Raw genomic sequence first — 6,000 nt, 5'->3', positions numbered from 1 at the left:
GCAAATCATGGAGTTCCAACATTGGCCCACGGGAGTGTGTACTAATAGCGAAGTGTTCAGGTCCTCACTTTTAATGCCATGCATGAATGTAAAATCCTCTGACATGAATGAATGTGATGCACCTGTATCAAATAAAAGAGATGTTGGTGCTGAATTTACGAGGAGTGTACCCATCACGGTAGCGGGCTGGTCTAGAACTTCATTGAGATCAATGTGGTTGGCATGAACACGACCATAAGACTTGGCATTGTTGTTGCAGGGCTGGTTGCTTCCACCGCCAGTTGCTGGGAGGGCCAGTTGATTCTGGTTCTGATTGCAATCCCTAGCACGGTGACCTGGTTGACCACACTTGTAGCACAGACCATTATTGGGAGTGGGAATAGGGGCTTGTGGTGGTGGAGCTGGAAGTCTTGGCTGCCTAGTTGGAGGAGCAGGCAGACGAGGTGCAACATAGGTCTGCCTTGGGGCAGGTGCATTCGGCTGGTACATGCTGTTGGGAATCCATATCTTGTGCTTCTGCGAGGACGGGCGCGAAGATGAGGCCGTGTCACGGTTGCGCCTGTGAGAGCTCTGGTATTCCTGCAGACCAGTTTCGACATTGATGGCCTTGTTCACCAGGGTGGCGAAATCAGCAAAGTCATGCACTAGAAGTGCGAGCTTGATGTCAGCTTGAAGGCCATCACGGAACTTCTCCTGTCTGCGTGCATCAGTTGCAATGTCTTCTTCAGCATAGCGGGACAAATCAAGAAACTCCCGCTGATAAGCTTCAACAGTCTTGTTGCCTTGGGTGAGGTTGCGAAACTCGCGCTTCTTACGGTCCATGACCCCCTGAGGAATGAAGCGAGCACGGAAGGCGGATTGGAAGTCTGGCCAGGTGATGATTGTTCCAACTGGCAGAGTACGCCTGCGGCTGTCCCACCATTGAGCTGCGGGTCCCTTCGGGAAGAAGGAAGCAAAGGTGACATAGCTGGCAGGGGCTACATCAGCAGACTCCATCTCATAGGTGATGTCACAGAGCCAGTCATCAGCATCCAGAGGCTGAGTTGAGCTACGGTACACAGTTGGGTTCAGGCGCATGAAATCCTACAGAGTCACCGGGGTTGGCTGCTGGTTCATATTGGGGCGAGGAAACTGAGCCATCATATTCTCCATGAACTGATGATTCATCTCAAGCTATTGGATCATACCAGCCATGTACTCAGGCGGTGATGGGAAGTTGCCACCACGACCACGAACACCTGGTCTAACCATCCTGCTAATATATAACAGGGGTAGTTCAGCATTGAGAAATTTGCAAAGACAAGAATCATTCATGATGAAACATGCACAATGAAAGCAGCACGATAGATACTACATAGTAGTCGGCATATCTTACAAAAGAGAGCATGCATAGAGTTCGGTACATAGACTAAGATCATCATAGGCGGCACGCAGGCTCGCGGCGAATGCATCTAACACTAACAAGCAAGCCTACATCAGTCCCACGCGGTACTGCGGAGGTAGCTGTAGCCTGAAAGCTGGTAGTGTGGCATCGGGAACTCCACGTCGGCAACCTGGGGTCCGCGGGTACTCTGGTGCAGAACCCGACGCTCAAGTGGCAGAAGAGGACCAAGTGCGGGAGAGTAGCCTCCCACATCTGGCCAGCCGACGCCCTGGGGCATCACAGTCCTGGCAGGGTAGATCGCAGAACGCAACAAATCACCAGATCGAACAGAGGGGTGCAACAGCGTCAGAGCATGATACATGTGCTGACGGCTGGTGTACAACTCATGGCGAAGAGCTCGGTTAGCTCTATCCAGCCATCAGCATGCAGAACCAGGTTCTGATGGTAGAAGGGCTCTCGGGTGACAGTGGAGTAGGCCGCAGTGTAGTAACCCTCCGCACCAACATCGGATGCGATAGCAATGTGCCTGAAGGGGGAGGTGTCCAACTCCTGATACTCTCCACGAAGACGTGTCAGAGCAGCATAAGCAGCATCGTGGACTGCCATATCGATAGTCACTCCAACACCATGAGCAGTGTGCAGCACGATAGTGGAGTCATACTCCCGAGAGTAGAGGTGGACGATGGCACGGTACTGCTCCTGGTTGAAGTCCTAATACTCCTCATAGACGGTGTACTCAGGGTGCCAGCGATAACCCAGGTAGGTCATCATCTCAACCAACACATCAGGTGATCCTGAGGCACCAATGACCGTCGTGTGGCCCACGACCTGCCTCATGGGTTCCATCTGAAAACAAAGATGTTTTCACAGGAGTCAAATGACAATGTGGATAATGTTCAAATACTACTCTAAAGAATAGCTAGGGCTTATCCAACTTTGGGGTGAACGTGGTCACAAGATCCTAGTGTTAGGGTTAGTAAAATCGTTTAACCCGAGTAGGAGAGAGTTCAGAGTCCCAGAGTAAGGATCGAGGAGTAAAAGATCCTAATACCACCCAGATGGCGACGTGGGCCCGTAAGGCACACGACCATGTTAGTAAAAGTTTTTGTAATGTCTAGACTCAACTTCGGCCAAGGAGTGTGGAAGGGGGATTCCTACAGGCAGTCGGCTCTGATACCAACTTGTGACGCCCCCGATTTAATCGTACACTAATCATACATGCAAATGTGTACGATCAAGATCAGGGACTCACGGGAAGATATCACAACACAACTCTACAAATAAAATAAGTCATACAAGCATCATATTACAAGCCAGGGGCCTCGAGGGCTCGAATACAAGAGCTCGATCATAGACGAGTCAGCTGAAGCAACAATATCTGAGTACAGACATAAGTTAAACAAGTTTGCCTTAAGAAGGCTAGCACAAACTGGGATACAGATCGAAAGAGGCACAAGCCTTCTGCCTGGGATCCTCCTAACTACTCCTGGTCGCCGTCAGCGGGCTGCACGTAGTAGTAGGCTCCTCCCGAGTAGTAGTAGTCGTCGTCGACGATGGCGTCTGGCTCCTGGGCTCCAACGTCTGGTTGCGACAACCAGGTAGAAGGAAAAGGGGGAAAAGAGGGAGAAAGCAACCGTGAGTACTCATCCAAAGTACTCGCAAGCAAGGAGCTACACTACATATGCATGGGTAAATGTGTGAAGGGCCATATCGGTGGACTGAACTGCAGAATGCCAGAATAAGAGGGGGATAGCTAATCCTGTCGAAGACTACGCTTCTGGCCACCTCCATCTTGCAGCATGTAGAAGAGAGTAGATGGTAAGTTCACCAAGTAACATCGCATATCATAATCCTAACCGATGATCCTCCCCTCGTTGCCCTGTGAGAGAGCGATCACCAGTTGTATCTGGCACTTGGAAGGGTGTGTTTTATTAAGTATCCGGTTCTAGTTGTCATAAGGTCAAGGTACAACTCCAAGTCGTCCTGTTACCGAGGATCACGGCTATTCGAATAGATTAATTTCCCTGTAGGGGTGCACCACATAACCCAACACGCTCGATCCCATTTGGCAGGACACACTTTTCTAGGTCATGCCCAGCCTCGGAAGATCAACACGTCACAACCCTACCTAGGCACAACAGAGAGGTCAGCACGCCGGTCCAAATCCTATAGCGCGGGGGTCTGGGCCCATCGCCCATTGCACACCTGCACGTTGCGAGGGCGGGCGGAAGCAGAACTAGCCCCCTTAATACACGAGTAGGCTTACGTTCCAATCCGGCGCGCGCCGCTCAGTCGCTGATGTCACGAAGGCTTTGGCTGATACTACGACGTCGAGTGCTCATAACTGTCCCCGCGTAGATGGTTAGTGCATATAGGCTAGTAGCTAGAGTCAGATCAAATACCAAGATCGCGTTAAGCGTGTTATTCTGAAATAACCACGGACGCCGACCAGGGCCAGGCCCACCTCTCTCCTAGGTGGTCTCAACCTACCCTGTCGCTCCGCCACAAAGTAATAGTCGGGGGCCTTCGGGAACTCAGGCCCACCTCTACCGAGATGGAGCCACCTGCCCCTTCAGCCCCCAACATCGGAATCACTCGCGGGTACTCCTACGAGCCGACCCGACTTTAATCACCACAAGTATCATATATTATGTATAAGTATATACCCATGACCACCTCCCAAGTGATCACGGCCCGATAGTACAGCATGGCAGACAGACAAGAATGTAGGGCCATTGATGTTAAACTAGCATCCTATACTAAGCATTTAGGATTGCAGGTAAGGTATCAACAGCTGAAGCAACAATGACAGGCTATGCATCGGAATAGGATTAACGGAAAGCAGTAACATGCTACACTACTCTAATGCAAGCAGTAGAGAGAAGAGTAGGCGATATCTGGTGATCAAAGGGGGGGGGCTTGCCTGGTTGCTCTGGCAAGAGAGAGGGGTCGTCAACACCGTAGTCATACTGGGTAGCAGCGGCGTCGGTCTCGATGTCTAGCGGGAGAAGAGGGGGAAGAAACAATAAATATAATGCAAACAAATACATGACGATGCATGACATGACAAAGAGCGATGCTAGGTGTGCCCTAACGCGGTACGAGGTGGTACCGGTGAAGGGGGAAAACATCCGGGAAAGTATTCCCGGTGTTTCGCATTTTCGGACAGATGAACCGGAGGGGGAAAGTTGCGTGTTCGGTATGCTAGGGATGCGTGGCAGACGAACGGTTTGCTTATCCGGTTTCGTCTCGTCGTTCTGAGCAACTTTCATGTATAAAGTATTTTCATCCGAGTTACGGATTAAAAGATATGATTTTCTAAAGATTTTAAATCATTTTCTGATTTTAATTAGTTATTTAATTCTAACATTATCCAAAACAATGAATGATGACGTAGGCATGACATCAGAGTGATGTCAGTAGGTCAACTGGTCGGTTGACCAGTCAAACCAGACAGGTGGGTCCAGGGGGACCCACATGTCATTGTCAGGGGGCAATAATAGGGGGGTTTAGACTAACTAAATAGGTTAATTAGTGGGTGGGACCTAGCAATCAGTGTCTAATTAGGTTTTAATTAATTAACTTAATTAATTAGCAGTTTATATATTTGTTTTTATTTGTTTTATGGCATGAGGCCCGCATGTCACTGGCAGTAGCTGCCACGTCAGCGAAGTTGACTTCGGTCAATGTGGCCAGTTGGGGCCCCTAGGCCCATAGGCAGCGACCCAGGGGTGGGGCCCGCCTAGCCACGTCCGCAGACAGCGTCGGAACGACGCCGGCGAGGCAAAACGCGGCGGCGTGGCTCGGGCAAGCGTCGGGTTTCGTCTATAGGCCACCAAAATGGGCGGGACCGGTCGCATTCGAACGGCAAGACGACGGCGGAGCGAATGGTGGTGGTTGCGAAGGCTGTGGTGGCCAGAGTCGAGCGCTACAGGCTCATCGGCGGCGAGGTGGTTCGGGCGTGAGACGAAGACGGTGACGCAGCGTGCTTCGGGGCTAACGGGAAGGCTAAGGTGGAGCTGCGCGACGCGTTGAGCACAAAGGGCTCGGCCCCTTGACCATTTGGTCACCGGAAGGGCGCCGGCAACGCGCGCAGGCGGCGGCGCAGTCGGGTCCCCGACGGGAAACACGCTAAGAGGAACGGGGAGGCTAGTGCGCGGGCGCATAGGGCTCGCAGGAGCTCGATGCTGGGCCCGAACGAGCTCGACGGCGTCTGTGGCCGCGGCGGTGTAGTGCATGGCGGCGACCAGAGCTCAGCAACGGCGGCAGCTGGCTACAGAGCGCTAGGGGGCCAACGAGGAGCAGCAGGGGGAGGAGAAGCTCACCGTGTGGCACGCAAGATGGCCTGTGGTGGTTTAGTAGCAGCAGAGTCGACGGCGCTCGTCGGAGACGCGTCAGGGATCCGAGGAAGAAGACGAGGCCGGGGCAGCATTCGTGGGCGCTCGGCGTCCTGCGGCTCGTCGGGGAGGCATAGTCGAGGGAGAGGGAGCGAGCGGACACGTCGGAGAGGCTTGGAGGTTGCGGTGGCCGCGAGTTCTAAGGCGGCGAGGCCATGGCGGTGCTCGGTTGCGGTGGGGAACGAGGGGGAGCGGCGCGGTGGATCGGAGGGGGAAGGG

The sequence above is a fragment of the Triticum dicoccoides genome, chromosome 5A (assembly GCF_002162155.2).
Source record: "Triticum dicoccoides isolate Atlit2015 ecotype Zavitan chromosome 5A, WEW_v2.0, whole genome shotgun sequence".
NCBI lineage: Eukaryota > Viridiplantae > Streptophyta > Magnoliopsida > Poales > Poaceae > Triticum > Triticum dicoccoides.
The sequence above is the reverse complement of the archived record's forward strand: the minus strand, read 5'-3'. Positions refer to the sequence as shown.